The sequence below is a fragment of the Macrobrachium rosenbergii genome, chromosome 53, assembly GCF_040412425.1.
Source record: "Macrobrachium rosenbergii isolate ZJJX-2024 chromosome 53, ASM4041242v1, whole genome shotgun sequence".
In the NCBI taxonomy this organism is placed as follows: Eukaryota; Metazoa; Arthropoda; class Malacostraca; order Decapoda; family Palaemonidae; genus Macrobrachium; species Macrobrachium rosenbergii.
The window spans coordinates 23275324-23293676 of record NC_089793.1 but is presented as its reverse complement, the minus strand read 5'-3'; positions in this window follow the sequence as shown (position 1 = coordinate 23293676).

Here is an 18353-nt window from a genome sequence, read left to right as displayed (position 1 = left end):
TGTAAAATTTAGCCCGAAGACCAAGCACTTGGGACCTATGAGGAGATGATTCAGCGCTGAAAGGGAAATTCAGAGTAAAGAAGGCTATAAAGTTGTAACAGGGGGGAAAATCTCGCAGTTGCGCTATGCAACATCTGTTAGGAGAAGGCGGAAAGTAAGACGAAAGAAAGAAAATATGAACGGAGGGACAGTAAAACGAATGAGAGGGGTTTCAGCTAGGGCCCGAAGGGACACCGCAACAAACCTGAAGTGAGAGGTGGAGCGACAGCGCTACCCTCCTACGGGGGTGAATGGAAAAATCTGTTAGAAGTCACGACAGGGTAAAGGGATCTGAATCTTCAGCTGAAGGCGAGACTGAAGTGTAAAGGTGAGGGTTTCCCAACTTGGGGATGGGCAGAATTGCAAGGACTTAAATAGATCAAAGAGTCATTCTGAATAGTATATAGGAAGTTCTGGAATGAATTTAAAATAGCAGAAAGGAAGGGGAAAGGGTTAATTAATTCATTATTATTATTCTGATGATGAACCCTATTCATATGAACCAAGCGTACAAAAGGGGCCATTGACTTGAAATTCAACCTTACCAAGAATATGGTGTTCATTAGAGAGACGTATCAGAAGGTAATTGGAAACATTTAATATAGAAAGAAGAGATCATTTGTTAAAAAGAAAAAAAGTTAAAGTTAATAAATAACCAGAAAAAATATAAATAAATTATTAAAATAAATTATTAAAATACAAGGAGAATTGTTTTAGGCATTAATGCATTGCATCTTCGCTTGAACTTCTGAAGTTCCAATTGCACGACATCCTCAGGGAGACTGTTCCACAGCCTAACATTGTGAGGAATAAAGGACCTCTGGAACTGAGAAGTTCGACAGCGAGGAACATATACTGCATATTGGCGCTGCTGTTCAGCGAAGCTGGTTGCTCTCGGCAGGAAAAGGGGATCAGAGATTCAGTTGTGAATGTTGAAGGTCTCTGTTATAATACACCTTATGAAAAATGTGGTAGTGAGGAATAACGTGATTAGGATGAAAGGGATAAGATAGAATAACTAGGAGAATATTTCAAGAAGCAAAATTAGAGGAAAAGGATTGGAATATCTTTCAATAAAGGAAAACTGGAGGGAAAAGAATTAGAATATCGTTGATGATCGAGTATTTCAGACAGCAGGGAGTAAACGTAGGGATAGAAATTGACGGCTTGTCAGAGTAGAAAGAAGTTGAAAAAGGGCTTAGGCGCTGTTCTAAATTTATAATAATCATTCTACACAGATTTATCTTTACATATTTTTTTTTGCATCTCCATTTTAACGCTGTTTCCTTTGCAGTATTTATTTTAAATAATAATTAATAATAATAATAATAATAATAATAATAATGATTTATATTTAATAATATTTTTAATTCTCTCCTAATAATAGTTGCAATTCTGACTTTAATTCAAGGCATTTTTGGTTATTTTATATATGTACTGTACATTTTAACATATATGTAGTTACCTTTGTAGTATCGAAGGCCACACACATATTTTTCCATTTTAAATAATAATATATAATAATAATAATGATATATATATATATATATATATACATATATATATATATATATATATATATATATATATATATATATATATATATATATATATATATATATATATATATATATATATATATATATATATATATATATATGCGTGTGTGTGTGTGTGTGTCTGTTTGTCTGTCTGTTCTCAATTGTATTTCCCACACGCATGCGCGCATTAATCACTTCATTTCCTCTCGGAAATGCACTTTCAAGCCGTTACACATTTCTCACACTTTCGAATGAAGTGTGCTCACCTAATCCATGAATTTAGCCTTTGGTCATGACTCCATTTGGGATCGAAGGGCTCCTCCCTCCTGCCCACCCACCCCCATCCCCCCCCCCTTCCCTTTCAGAGAACCAAAGATGTAAACTTCCTCCTTTCATAATAATAATAATAAATAAATGGCTTGTGACATCCGCATGTAAGTCCCTATAGTGGGGATAGGGCCGGGTGTCGTATTGGAGGCTTAGGGGACAGTTGAGATTTGGTGTGGTGTGCCCTATGCATCATTAAATGGGCTCTATTCTATATATATATATATATATATATATATATATATATATATATATATATATATATATATATATATATATATATATATATATATATATATATATATATATATATATATATATCCGTTGGAGAGCTGAGAATGAGGCCCTGTTCTCCGTAATGCAAGAACGCTCTGCGCCAACCCGGTAGGCCTACAGTATGCCAACCTACCGTTGCTCGTGTCCACCTAAATCTCTTTCTCTCTCTCTCTCTCTCTCTCTCTCTCTCTCTCTGCTTCCCATACCGTGGCACATAAAGAAGAAAGGTGACCACGTAAAGTGTTCACTGGACCATTGTTGCCCTTAGAAACTTGCGTCCGTGCATTATGCATATGAGCTGGACCCTTCGGTAGGACCCTGTCTCTCTCTCTCATATGCTTTCTTTCGCTCCGTCCTTCCTTCCAGGGTAAAAAAAAAAAAACTGAGTTGTTGTAATGCAAGAACGTGCCACCATAACCCTTTCGGGATCAACTGCCGAAAATTGCGCCTCTCCACCCCTCTTGCCCCCCCCCGTCTTTCTCTCTCTCCCCCCAATCTTTCTTTTTATGTTCCTTGGAGACCGGAGAATGGCCGATATGTGAATGCAGAAGACTTAACGTTATCCTACGGCGCCGCTAGACTCCCTTTTTCCTTCTTCGGGCCTGCTGTATGGAGGTTCTCCGATGGGCATTCTTCCCTCCGGGGTATTCAAATTGCTCAGCGATGCTTTGATGCCACCCCCCCTCCTCTCTCTCTCTCTCTCTCTCTCTCTCGCTCTCTCTCTCTCTCTCTCTCTCTCTCTCTCTCTCTCTCTCAACGTCCCAGGGAATGAGAAAGATCCCATGGCCCAGCTGAGAGCAGCTTGCATTATCAACGTCATACTTAAGTTGTGTCGGACGGTGCATATGATTATCCAAAGCCTTGCCTGCCCCTCCCATTTCCATTCTCTCTCTCTCTCTCTCTCTCTCTCTCTCTCTCTCTCTATATATATATATATATATATATATATATATATATATATATATATATATATATATATATATATATATATATATATATATATATATATATGGAATTCTTAATCCACGGCCTTCCGAAGTTTCCAAAGGGGAAGATGAAAAATGAACATTATTCTGGGAGGGAGAGAGAAAGATTATTATTTATCTCGTCTTCTATCGACTTTGCCGGCGACTCTTCCGTAGGCCTCAGTGTTCTTTGACCTCCCCCTCCCTTCCCCTTCTAACACCACCCCCTCCCATCCCCTACCACACCACTCCCTCCTCCTCCCTCTCCGACAAAACTCCTTCTACTCCAACTCACCAATTCTGTGCCCGTTCTTTCTTAGGCATGAAGGAGGTTAGATCCCCATTGCCTTTTTGGAGAGAGAGAGAGAGAGAGAGAGAGAGAGAGAGAGAGAGGCTCTCTTGACCATAACCTAACCCTTTCCCTGGAAGGGCACCCCGGCCGGGCTTTCCTGAGCACCCGAAGGCCTATATTTATAAGGTACCTGTGACCATTGCCACCGCGCCTTGCAGCTCATGTGAATGCATATGCCTACCTTCTTAGTACGCCTATTGTTGGGTCCCGAAGGCCTAGGGGAGGGGTTGGGGGGGCGGTTAGATTTTCGGGTGGGCCTTTCAATCTGCTTTTTCACCGATCGAGGCCTAAGGATATTTTAAGCCTACGTATTTGTGCTGTTGTTGCTGTTGATTTTTTTTTTTTTCTAAGGAGGGTATGCATACCGGGGCCATAGTGAACAGCAGAAGCATTAGAGATTTCTTGGGTAATGTATTCATGCGCACGCTCGCGCTCTTCTTACTTTTTTTCCTAGGAATTTTCTTCTTCTTCTTCTCTCTCTCTCTCTCTCTCTCTCTCTCTCTCTCTCTCTCTCTCTCTCTCTCATTTATTTTTGGCAATGGTGGTGAGATATTACTGAAGCTTTTCTTGTAATGTGTATTATAATACAGAATTTGCTGTATCTTGTATGGGTTACCCTCAGAACTATTTGCTTGCGCGCATGCACGCACATATATATGCGCGTACACACAGACACACACGTGCAAACAAACACGCACACACACATACATATATATAGTATATATATTTATATTTACACATTATATAATTATATATATAAATAAATAAATATATATATATATATATATATATATATATATATATATATATATATATACATATATATAACAAATTTCTGACTCATACTGATCGAACCCAAGTCTCTCAAATGTCACTGCCCTATGCCTTTCATTTGAGAGACCTGGGTTCGATCATACAGTGTGAGTCTCATAAATCTATTTCTGCGAAACACATGTTTTATATATATATGAATTTATATATATATATATATATATATATATATATATATAAATATATATATATATATATGTATGTATATATATAAATATATATATATACATATACATATAGTTATATAAATAAAGATAAAATCCACGAAGGAAACGGAAACACTGGATTTTATCTTTATTTATATATTCATCACGTTCCATATTTTCGTGATTCAGTTATACACATATAGTTATATATATATATATATATATATATATATATATATATATATATATATATATGAATATATATATATATATATATATATATATATATATATATATATATATATATATATCTTCTTCTTCTTCTTTTTCTTTTAACGTGCTTTTATTCCCATTTTTGTATATGGGGGTAAGCACGATGCCTTCTTTTGAAGGACTTTTTTGATTTGGCTTTGGGGGTAGACCTGTGGTCTCGATCGGCTGCCCTGCCTGACATCGCTTAGGTAGAGTTTCATGTATCATACCAGACCCAACGCCCTTCTTCCCAGCAGAGAGAGAGCGAGACGAGATGTTTGTTATGTTTTGATGATGTAGTGGCTTTTTTTGTGTGTGTATTTAGTTGTAACATCCATTTGCTTTATAAGCAAACCTATCCGTTGATTACATATATAATCCCGGGATGTCTACACGGATAGCAAAGTCCATCAGCCGGCTTGGATTGAACTTCTACGAAGTCCGGAATGGAGAACTGACTGAGCTTCAGCTTTATATACACCCATATATCTCACCTATATATATATATATATATCCGTTGATGATGATGATGATTATGATGGAAAGAGATACGATGATGATGATGATGATTATGATGTTGAATAAGGCATTAGTACTTTATGTACCAACCATCGGGATGATTTAATCTAGCAATCCAATGGAGAGAGATTCGATTCAGCTTTCCCCCACACCCACATCTCACCCACACCTCACCCATCCCGATTACGAGGGATCAGTGCTGACTGTAACCGGATATGCCTTAATAGGGATTAAAATTGGTTGTGAAATAAATAATATTTCTGGGTCCAATTGGGCCGTTTGGCGATGGTCTGTTGAACGATGGCTTCTGTAGATAGTTAAATGTAAACGATTGTTGAATATGTAATGATATAAGTTATGGCTGGATTTGTATGTATGAGTTTGTGTGTATATATCTATATCTATCTATCTGTCTATCTATATATGTATATATATATAGTTATATACATGTATATATGTGTGTGTATACGTATATATATACACACACAAACATATACATACACCTTCTACAAATACAATTAATATCGAAAGTAGATTACATATTTTTAACACTGTATTCCTTACGGAATTGTCTCCACGAAAACAGATCTTACGGCCAAAAGAGTAAAGTATTATTTATCCCAGGTAGATTTTGATTAATTTTTTTGGAATATTTTATGTGAAATATATATATTAGCTCTGCTGATTCCGTATTGATTATCCTATGGCGTCTGTACTGAAATTGAAATGGAACTTTTGCGCGAAAATATAGACGTGTAATATACTTTTTTTTTATCATGTGTGGAGCAATGAAGTCATTTTTTATACTTTCGTACTGCGAAGGTGATAAGGATTTGAACCACTGATAATTTTATCGATGTTTGAATTGTCGAAACCGATTCCCACCCCCCCCCTCTCTCTCTCTCTCTCTCTCTCTCTCTCTCTCTCTCTCTCTCTCTCTCAATGAAAGCATATGGGTGAAAAGTTTAGCAAGAGGGAGACGGAAGAAAAGGCCAATGTAACTGCGGTCATCAACCTTACTATTTTGTTATTGCCAGTAGGCCTACCTCACTACCCTCTCTCTCTCTCTCTCTCTCTCTCTCTCTCTCTCTCTCTCTCTCTCTCGTTCTCCTCCTCTCCCTCTCTCTTCTCTCTCTCTCTCTCTCTCTCTCTCTCTCTCTCTCTCCTGACCCTACAGTGCTCGCTCTCCTGTCTCTAGGCCCACCAACAACACTTTGACCTTCCTTCTTAACTAACCTCCCCTACCTCACTCCTCCTCCCTCTCCCCTCCCCTCCCCAAAAAAACCTACCTACCTCAACTTCTTTTCACTAGGAACGGCTGTGATGTCTGTGATTCCTTCTGTGGCCCTTCTTTGTTCAAACAGACAAGCTCTTAAAACGAATCCTGTGTAGGATACGCTGGCACCATTAATGTCTAATAGGCCTATGGTAAACTCCCCCTTCCCCCCCCTTTCCCAATTTTGGGGAATTTTACCTTGACATGTGAGGATTTGTGTGTGTGTGCGTGTGTGTGTTTACATGTACCTGCTGAACCTTGTACCCTCGTGGCACCGTACATCTGTCGGTCTCTGCTCTCTCCTACAGGCTACCAGGACGCGTATCCTTCGGCTGCTACGCCCGTTTTGGCACCGACAGTGGTGTCCTTTGTGTTTGCTTGGCGCTGTTTGTTTGTTATAATTCTCTCTCTCTCTCTCTTGGGTTAGGTCTATAATAGTGGTCAATGGTTCCTGTGTTCTACGTACGGGAGAGATTATATAGGAGAGGGATATATACGTACACACACACACACACACACACTCACACACACACACACACACACACACACACACACACATACATATATATATATATATATATATATATATATATATATATATATATATATATATATATACACACACACATATACATATGTGCACGCCATACCACAAGCTCTCAGATCGTAGGCCTAAACGACTCTCATTCACTGTTCTTCTCCTGAATGAGATTTATACAGTGGCAAATATTTCATTTTTGTTGCCGTTGAAATATATTGACTTGAATTGATGTATTAATGTATTTCTCTCTCTCTCTCTCTCTCTCTCTCTCTCTCTCTCTCTCTTTAACAAGAACTTAAAATATACGGAACGTGTCAAAAGTCTTAATTTGAGTGCTCTTACGTATGACTAGTCACACCCATAGACGTGTAAATGAGAGAGAGAGAGAGAGAGAGAGAGAGAGAGAGAGAGAGAGAGAGAGAGAGAGAGAGAGAGAGGCTTGTGCAAAGAGAGGCTGATTTTCATAGGAAAGACCAAGATTGAAGCATGGTTTGAGAGAGAGAGAGAGAGAGAATGATGCATGTTTAAATGTTTGAATTGCTTACCATCACTGTAATACTTTATAATCACTGTATGTATTTTACATACATACAAACCGTTTTATTAAGAATAATTAACCTTGGCGATATTACAATCATTCAACATTTTTTACGAGAATATAAAAAAGTTACGTATGAATTAATGACAAATCTGTCACAGTCAACTTATGTGCCTCTTGGTAGCTTGGTGGATGAGTCACTGTCGCCTCTGTATCAAACCCAAAAGGCACAGGTTCGAATCCTGACCTGGATATGGCGTATACTGTAATTTTCTGGGGAGCAAGTTATGGCCAGGGTAAAGTTAATTCATTATCAGTAGTCAATTGTGGCTTAATGTTTGAGTGTATATATAAATATATATATATATATATATATATATATATATATATATATATATATATATATATAATGTCAAATGTGTGTACATATATATATATATATATACATATATATATATATATTATACACATATGTATGTATATATATATATATATACATACATATGTATATATATATATATATATATATATATATATATATATATATATATGTTTTATATATTATGTAATTGTGCATGTGTGTATTATCTGTGTACATAAGTGAATGCTCACTCAAACACACACATTCTCATACTTTGAAAGGACACATGAATGCGTGTTTATTATATATAATTAACACATGTACAGTGTATCTTCATTATATGATTATTCCATGCAGTACAACTGTGCATATATTAACTGCGATTATTAAATTGTTAGATAATATAAGAATCACTAACTAATACTAGATTATTAGACAAGATAATCACTGACTTACTGAGTGTAGATGACAGAACCATTACCCCCTCCCTTTAAGCATTAGAAAAAGAAGAAAGGAAAGAAATAAATGAAAAAAAGATGGTAAATACCCATCCCACACCGTCCTGCATGAAATGGGTATTCAAAGGTCACGTGGGCAAGTCTCAACATAATGTCTTTGAAGCGTGCAATTGAAAAGGCCCTTCTACAAAAAGGTTTTGGGCATGTGCCTCTTCCTTCTGGTGTTGCCCGCTGTTGCCTTTGGGCACCGGCAATCGCTGCTTAGTCGAGAGGGTTAAAGTTGAAGGCATTCCGTGCCCCTCACTTGGGCATTAAAGCATTCAGGGTATTGCCCGGGTTTGATTCACTCTTGGGCTGGGCATATTGCCTGTTTTAAAGTTATTGATAGATCGGAAATAAGAAAGATTTGATATTCTAATTTTTTTATTATCGAAGAAATTCGCTTATGTAGCACCTTCCGGTTAATGAAATTTAATTTCATGAACTATATAGAAAGGTCGAGCTCAAAGATCAAGGTTAATACTTTGTTTCAAGGTTAAATTCAAGGTCATTATGAGGACAAGTGGAGGTAAATGGCAAATGTAAATTATCTTGTTTTTAAAGAATGATTATGCTATATGTTTACATTCCATCATAAAGAAACGCTTATTTTAAAGTGTAAGTTCTTTGGCAAACTTCATATCTTGTAAAATTAAGTCAAGGTCAGTTATAAAAATTCACGATTATGAGTCAGGGTCAGACTTAATGAGGCTACAGATTATCATCATTACTGGAATTTTAAATGTAGACGAAAAAATATCTCAGTTAATTTTGATTTGAATCAAAATTATTTCATGTAAATTCTGAATATTTGTATCGTAATTAAATCTTTGGAAGCTCATAAGGAAATACATAGATCAGGTCATGGTGTCAGTTTGAATTAATAGTTTGAAGAGGCATAAATTAAAAGAAAATAATTATTAATTATAAACTTTGCCATGTTTCGCCATGTTTATCTGAGAGGTCTGTGTAAAAGAAAAGGTATTGTCAAGTTTTTTTTACAGACTCAGAAATGCAAACTTTGTAGGATATTGACACATGCGCAAAGTAATACGTAAATAGCCATTACCAGGAGGTTAGATTTCTAGAACCCTTTCTCTCTGTCCGCGTTTATTGCACATTTATTCTGCATTACAGCATATTTTTTATTTGAATTCATTTAGCTTTTTGTATTTCAAAGTTTTCAGTCCCTTTGGCCAGTTTTTGGTACTAAGCATAATAAAAAGAAATTATAGTAATAGTAGATAATGTTTAGTGGATGAGGTTTTACCTTGAAAAAGTAAATTATATTATATATTTTGTATTTTAATTCGTTTAGCCTTTTATTTTCAGGTTTCTAATCCCTTTAGCCAGTTTTTGTTACTAAGCATATAAAGAAATTATGTTTATAGTAAGAGTATGTTCACCGGTTGAGGTTTTACCTTGAATAAGTAAATTACCAAAACTAAACTGTAATCCTTTTCATATTCTTCTTGAGTTTCTTGTGTCACTGAAGGGACCTCAATAGATGATATTGACCGAAAGTACCCGTTCGAAATTCTTTCACCCCCCCCCACCTTCAACCACCCTCTCTCTCTCTCTCTCTCTCTCTCTCTCTCTCTCTCTCTCTCTCTCTCTCTCTCACCCCTGCTGTGAAGAAATCTGAAGTTGACTAGGCCTACCTACCAATGCCTCACACTCGTATTAGGCTGGGTGCTGCAAAAACTTGTTCTGCTCCCCATTTTTACATAGCCTGCTCTTCCTTCTTACCTGACCTAAATCATTCTTAGAAGACGACAAAATGGGCAAAGCAAGACCTTCCAGATCTCTCTCTCTCTCTCTCTCTCTCTCTCTCTCTCTCTCTCTCTCTCTCTCTCTCTCTCTCGTTAAAGTAGGATTAATGATTTCTTTCCGTGCAAGGATTATGACTAACGATCTCCTACAACTTCACCGGTATGAGATATTGACGCCGCAGCAACAATAGTTTGTGGGCGAAGCTTGATATAGGTCTAGTTTCATCCTCCTTCGAAAGAAAATTGCTGGTGCCGTCAGACATTTAATCCATGCTTTCTCCCGGTTATAACAACCGGTTGCTGATTATTATTCTTTCCGTGCAGTAGGCTTATCAGAAAGGATCGGAGTGCGCGCCGCTGTATAGTCCATGATGTTAAAACCAGACGTCGCCTGCCGTTGCTGGATAGGCCTATGAGAGCCACGCCGACCGAACCCACGCATCCACACCGACAGCAGAAGCTATAGACCTATGCCTTTGCCTTCCCGTGTGCCGTTGCTTCGAAAGTCCGGCCTACCCTCTCTCTCTTCCTTGATGTTGCCCATAAGGCCTACTCTGCCCATGCCTACCCGCTCCTCCTCCTCCTCCTCCTCCTCCTCCCACTCGCAATAGGCCTCTGTTCCCCCCACCCCTACCCCTTACCCCATGGCCACTTTCTACCTGGGCCAAAGAGAGAGAGAGAGAGAGAGAGAGTCTCTCTCTCTCTCTCTCTCTCTCTCTCTCTCTGTCTGTTCTTGCATTCAAATGAGGTTCATGCCATGTGAGTGTGTGTGTGAGCGCTCGTATTCAAAAGAGGATTTTTCTCTCTCGCTCTTTCTCCTGTCCAGCAGGTTCTTTTTTAATAGGAGGCCCATGTAGGCCTACAAATATTCCCTCCCCCCCCTTCCTCCAAAGCCTTTAACCACCTCCACCTCAATCCGTGTGAGAAATTCCTAAACGTCTCTTCTCTTCCTCGATGAAGAAATTAAAATGATTTCGATTTGATTCCGAGAGTGGCTCAGGTTTTTATGGCATTTTCGTGGTTTTTTTTTTTTTGTTTAAATGTCTTTATTAAGCGTTTTATTCTCTTTTAAGAGACGAAGTAGAAGCCTTATTGACAGAATAGGTGTGTTTATTACAGAATATGAGCAAAATTGCATATTTTCAAGGCATATTTACTTGATCATAATATTATATTCAGATAAAAATCTCTCGCAGAGTTTATGTGTTCGGTGATATGACAGGGGTTTTGCAGCATTTTCTTATTTATATGAAAGGTGAATGAATTAGGACTGATGTGTTTCATATTGATGTTGTGTCTAAAGTAGGATATTTTATGTCAAGGTTTGCAGAAAAAAAAAAAAAAAAAAATATATATATATATATATATATATATATATATATATATATATATATATATATATATATATATATATATATAGTATTATATATATATATATATATATATATGTATATATATACAGTATATGTTTGTGTTTATGTATGTATGTATGCATGTATATATACATGTATATGTAATATATACATACACATACATGTATATATAAATAAATACATATATGTATATATATACATACATACATATATAAAACCCTCTTTCAGTACTTCATCCACATTCAGTTCTCATCTTAGACTCACCTTTACACAAAACCAGTCACTCACTCAAACGTGCACGCATCCTCGTTCGAGTTGCATTCATTTCTGAAAGCCTTTTGGTCATGTCCCTGAAAACAATTTCACTTCAACACCTGGTTTATCTTTTCCCCACTAACATTCGCCGTAAATTCCTGTGGGTTTATTTTCGTCACGCAAACTTTTTTTTTTCTTTTATCATTTTGCTGTCAAAACGCTATCGCAACTGTCCCAGGGATGAAGAGATAACGGACACTTGCATGCAGACTTCAGTTTTCATAGAAAATAAGACTTTGTACCAACACTTCCTATGACTGATCTCTACAGTTTCGTGGAAAATAACACTTTATATACACTGACTGTGGCTTAATCTGAACATGAGATTTCATATGAATCCCATTTGGTTAGATATGTTCAGATGTTTTTTATTTTCCCACTTTTTGTATTGATACCGTTTAGTGCTTCATCGTCAATTTATATTTGTAGTATTTAACGAATTCTTATATATATATATATATATATATATAGTATATATATATATATATATATATATATATATATATATATATATATATATATATACATTCCTACTGTGATTGATCTCATTCATTCCATATGCTTAGATATATTTAGATGTTCTTCCTTCCCACTTTTGTGCCGGTTTTGTCTAACTGTCCGCACTTCTCTCTGACAGCACTTTTTCTGTCCGCCTCAGATCTTAAAACTACCGAGGCTAGAGGGCTGCAAATTGGCATGTTGATAATCCACCCTCCAATCACCAAAGATACCAAATTGCAGCCTCTCCTCAGCCTTTATTTTATATAAGGTTAAAGTTAGCCATGATCGTGCGTCTGTTTTTTATTTTATATAAGGTTAAAGTATGTATTTGCCGTATTCTTATATATTTTTATATCTTTTATGTATTTTTGATATTTGTATTTAACGAATTTTTTTTGTATTCTCACTATGACTTGGCAAACACGAGACACGATTCCCCATATTATCTATGTTTATTGTTCCTTCCACACTTTGTTCCATATTTATGTTAATTTCTTCGTTGTCAATTTATATTTGCAGATTTTAATGAATTTTTTATATATATATAAATTACTTATGACTCATCATCTAAACACGGGAATGCCCTAACTTTTAGATATTTTTATTTTTCCCTTCACTCTGTATTCATTTTGAGTCTTCATAATTTATTTCTGCAGATTCTACAATTGTAAATTACCAGGTGTCATGTATGTAACCAGTTTTTGGTTTTTTCGGGGCGGAGGTTGTTAAATTGGGGGATAAAAGGGAAGGTTTTTCATGTTTTCGAAAAATTCGTTGTTTTGTACTTATGTGGATTTTCAAGATTAAGAGTTTTTTCAGTAAAGTATTTTTTTTATTTTTGTAATATAATATTTTCATACTAGATATTATGTATATGTATATATTTTATATATGTATATATACTTTCATATTATCTACTATCCTATATACATTATGTAAATACATTATGTTTCGTATACAATATATGTATATATAATATATATATAAATGATTATATAATTATAAGATTGCTATACATACATATATATATATATATATATATATATATATATATACATTACATATATGTATATATAATATATATATAAATGATTATATAATTATATATACATATATATATAATTATATACTTATACTGTATATTGACATTTATTTATTTATTTGTATGGGGGATGAGGTTGCGAGCCACACCCCCTACACCCCATAGATACAAGGTTTGTTTTGCAACAACCGTGTCAGGATCTTCTTGGCGATCACCTGTCCAAATACTGACCAGAGTTAGCCTACCATGCTCCAGAGGGGATAAGCAAATCTCTCCATAATTATCATTATAAATGGTTGTTAACCCATTTACTTCCCCGTCTTGGCTGCCACCCAACACGTTCAGATAACCACCAGGTGCTTTAAATGGTTTAAGCATGGTGGCTCAGGGCAGTACTTGGATAGGTGATCACCAAAAAAAGCCTTGACACGGTCGTTGCGAAAAAACCTTGATTGTATGTAGTGTAGGGGATAAGGGTCGCAATCTCATCCCATATACAAATATATAGTATATATGTATATATACATATATATATGTGTGTGTGTTGTCTGTGTGTGTGGTGTGTATGTATAGCTATGTAAACACATGCATTCCCACATGCGCATACGAAAATACATTGTGTAACGTTTCATTTCTCATTTCTGTATTTCGGTAGAACATCTGCTTGTTTTTCAATTTCCATTTTTTTTTTTTTTTTTGATCATCTGAGGTTATCGATGTTTATTATCTCTTTTTAGTGCTTTGTTTCGTCAGCAACGCGTATTTGAATTTAGAAAAGTTTTAGAAGATATCCGTGATTGATGTCAAGTGTTTAGATAAAAAGAAATAACTTCGGAAAAAAGGTGAAAAGTATTTGATAACAGTAATAATACATATTTCACTGCAATCTTTTTCTGTACGGAATTACGCCGCTGATGTGACTGAACTTCAAACGCCAAATGGTAAAATAATTCACTCGGTATCGTCACAAACATAAATAAGTAAAAAACGCAATCGAGTTGTCAGTACACTCTCTACAGCGTATAATTAAGGCCTCCGAAAATACGTCTATCTTTCGGTGGTCTCGGTATAATCCTGTATGAGCTGCGGCCCATGAAACTTTAACCACGGCCCGGTGATGATATCCTATAGCGTTGCCAGAAGCAAGATTACGGCTTACTTTAACCGTAAATGAAATAAAAACTTCTTAGGCTAGAGGGCTGCAATTTGGTATGTATGATGACTGGAGGGTGGATGATCAGCATACCAATTTGCAGCCCTCTAGTCTCAATAGGTTTTTAGATCTGAGGGTGGAGAGAAAAAGTGCGGACAGAAAAAGTGCGGGCAGAAAAAAGTGCGGACGGACAAACAAAGCAGGCACAATTGTTTTCTTTTTCAGAAAACTAAAAAGATATGCGTTAAAATTTTGGAATTTTGTGTTACGGTGAATCAAGAAGATATTAGGTAATCTTATCATTTATTAGGAACAAATCCGTCGCAAAACGGTTTTACCTTATTTATTTGGAATCCCAATTGAACTGTACAACGCCAGACTGTGAAATAATTCACTAGGTACCGTCACAAAACTAAAAAAGAAGTGCGTTTAAAATTTTGAATTTTGTGTTACGGTGAATCGGGAAGTTATTAGATAATCTTATTATTTATTAGGGGCAAATCCATTGCAAAACGGGGCTGCGATATTTGTTTGAAACCCCCAAAAGGTACCCTTAGATATTCTGGACAAATGGATCATACATTGACCCCCAGGAATATATATCTTGGTTTCTACTCAGAGTCGTGTAATCGCGTGATAATCCGACCTGTACGTAAGTTAATCCCGCGAGATGTCTTTGCGAAATCTTTTCACGGCCGCGAATGTAAATGGTCTGGTGTTTGCGCGAATGGAATGCTGGTTGAAAAGAGCTGAACTAAAATGAAATATTTATGTGTTAGTGGGAAAGAGGGGAGAATGGAAGAGGGAAAGGATGTCGAGTGCAAAAAGGTATAAGCAAACTTTGGGAAAGTTCTTTCATAATTCTTCATCATTCTCTTGGAAAAGTGCTGTCATATTATTATTATTATTATTATTATTATTATTATTATTATTATTATTATTATTATTATTATTAGAGCTTTGATGGTTCTCAAAAAACTTGCCATGTTGATGAAAGCACCAAGTGTTAAAACAAGGCTCTAATAATAATAATAATAATAATAATAATAATAATAATAATAATAATAATAATAATAATAATAATAATAATAATATGATAGCATTTTTTCCAAGAGAAATAGTCATATTATTATTATTATTATTATTATTATTATTATTATTATTATTATTATTATTATTATTATTATTATTGTTGTTGTTGTTGTTAGAATGATTGCCATGTGGAAGAAAGTACTAAGTAATAGAACATTTAACTCTAAACCCTGAACAGAAAAGGGACCAACACCGTTATCTGATAATCACTGAACGCTTTTAAAAACCTATCTTCCCCTTCTTTGCTCTGTTCCGTCAGAAAACGTTCAGGCTGAAGTGGATCTAAAGCGTTTCTGATGTCAGTCCGAAGAAATTGCAGTGTCTGAATGACTAACCATGTTACTGTACCCCTCCTGTGCTTTTACATGGCCAGTTGAGCCAGTTCTCCTGTGCTTTGGGGCCAGTTAAGCAGCCCCCTCCTGTGCTTTGCAGGGGCCAGTTTAAGCAGCCGTTCCCGTCCTGTGCTTTACATGAGCCAGTCTGAGTAACTGTTCCCCTTTCTGTGCTTTACAGGAGCCGGTCTGAGTGACTGTTCCCCTCCTGTGCTTTACATGAGCCAGTCTGAGTGACTGTTCCCCTCCTGTGCTTTACAGGGGCCAGTCTGAGTAACTGTTCTCCTCCTGTGCTTTACAGGAGCCAGTCTGAGTGACTGTTCCCCTCCTGTGCTTTACAGGGGCCAGTCTAAGCAACTGTTCCCCTCCTGTGCTTTACAGGAGCCAGTCTGAGTAACTGTTCCCCTCCTGTGCTTTTTACAGGCCAGTCTAAGTAACTGTTCCCTCCCCTGTGCTTTACAGGAGCCAGTCTGAGTAACTGTTCCTCCTGTGCTTTACAGAGCCAGTCTGAGTAACTGTTCTCCTGTGCTTTACAGGGGCCAGTCTGAGTAACTGTTCCCCTCCTGTGCTTTACAGGAGCCAGTCTGAGTAACTGTTCCCCTCCTGTGCTTTACAGGGGCCAGTCTGAGTAACTGTTCCCCTCCTGTGCTTTACAGGAGCCAGTTTGAGTAACTGCTCCCCTCCTGTGCTTTACAGGAGCCAGTCTGAGTAACTGTCCCCCTCCTGTGCTTTACAGGAGCCAGTCTGAGTAACTGTTCCCCTCCTGTGCTTTACAGGAGCCAGTTTGAGTAACTGCTCCCCTCCTGTGCTTTACAGAAGCCAGTCTAAGTAACTGTTCCCCCTGTGCTTTACAGGGGCCAATCTAAGCAACTGTTCCCCTCCTGTGCTTTACAGGAGCCAGTCTGAGTAACTGTTCCCCTCCTGTGCTTTACAGGGGCCAGTCTAAGCAACTGTTCCCCTCCTGTGCTTTACAGGGGCCAGTCTAAGTAACTGTTCCCCTTCTGTGTGTGCTTTACAAGGGCCAGTCTAAGTAACTGTTCCCCTCCTGTGCTTTACAGGAGCCAGTCTGTGTAACTGTTCCAATCCTGTGCTTTACAGGGGCCAGTCTAAGTAACTGTTCCACTCCTGTGCGTTTCAGGACCAGTCTGTAATTGTTCCAATCCTGTGCTTTACCGGAACCAGTCTCTGTAACTGTTCCCCTCCTGTGCTTTACAGGGGCCAGTCTATCTAACTGTTCCTCTATTGTGGTTTGCAGGAGCCACTTTGTGTAACTGTTCCTTTCCTGTGCTTTCTAGGAGCCAGTCTGAGTAACTGTTCCCCGCCTGTGCTTTACAGGGACCAATCTGAGTAACTGTTCCCCGCCTGTGCTTTACAGGGGCCAATCTGAGTAACTGTTCCCCACCTGTGCTTTACAGGAGCCAGTCTGTGTAAATGTTCCTTTCCTGTGCTTTCCAGGGCCAGTCTGAGTAACTGTTCCCCTCCTATGCTTTACAGGAACAAAGTGATGATTTATTTTTTGTCTTTATAAAGGTGGATTGTCCCTTACACTTTATGTTCTTCTCACACAAGATCATTTTTCCCTTTTTATCAGGATCATATCAACCTTTTATCAAGATCATACCCACCTTTTATCAAGATCATACCCACCCTTTATTAAGATAATTTCCCCACCTTTTAACAGGATCATATCCATCTTTTATCAAGATCATATTCACCTTTTACTAAGATAATCCCCCTCCCTCCGTTTTGTCAGGATCAAATCCACCTTTTATCAAGATCAAATCCACCTTTTATTAAGATAATTCCCCCCCTTTTATCAGGATCAAATCCACCTTTTATCAAGATCATATCCACCCTTTATTAAGATAATTCCCCCCTCCCTTTTATCAGGATCGTATCCACCATTTATCAAGATCATATCTACCTTTTATTAAGGTCATTTCCCTCTTTTATCAAGATCGTCCCCCACCCTTTTATCAAGATATTATCCACCTTTTATTAAGATCGTTTCCTCCCTTTTGTCAGTATCACGAAAGAGATTCAGTGTATATATGTCTGTTAAGTTGCATAGTCCCTAACAACTGCAAAATAACACTACTTACGATTTTTGTCATTTCATTGTCACTTCTAATTTCTAAAATCACTTCAAGTCTCGCTTTTATGAAAAAAAAGAATACAGAACTTTTAACCAACTAAGACACTTTTACGAATGTGTTTTTTGCGTGCGTGTAGTCGCGCGCGAAGCAGTAGTAATAGTAGTAGTAAAAGTAGTAATAGTAATAATAATAGTAGTATTATCGGAGAATCCACCA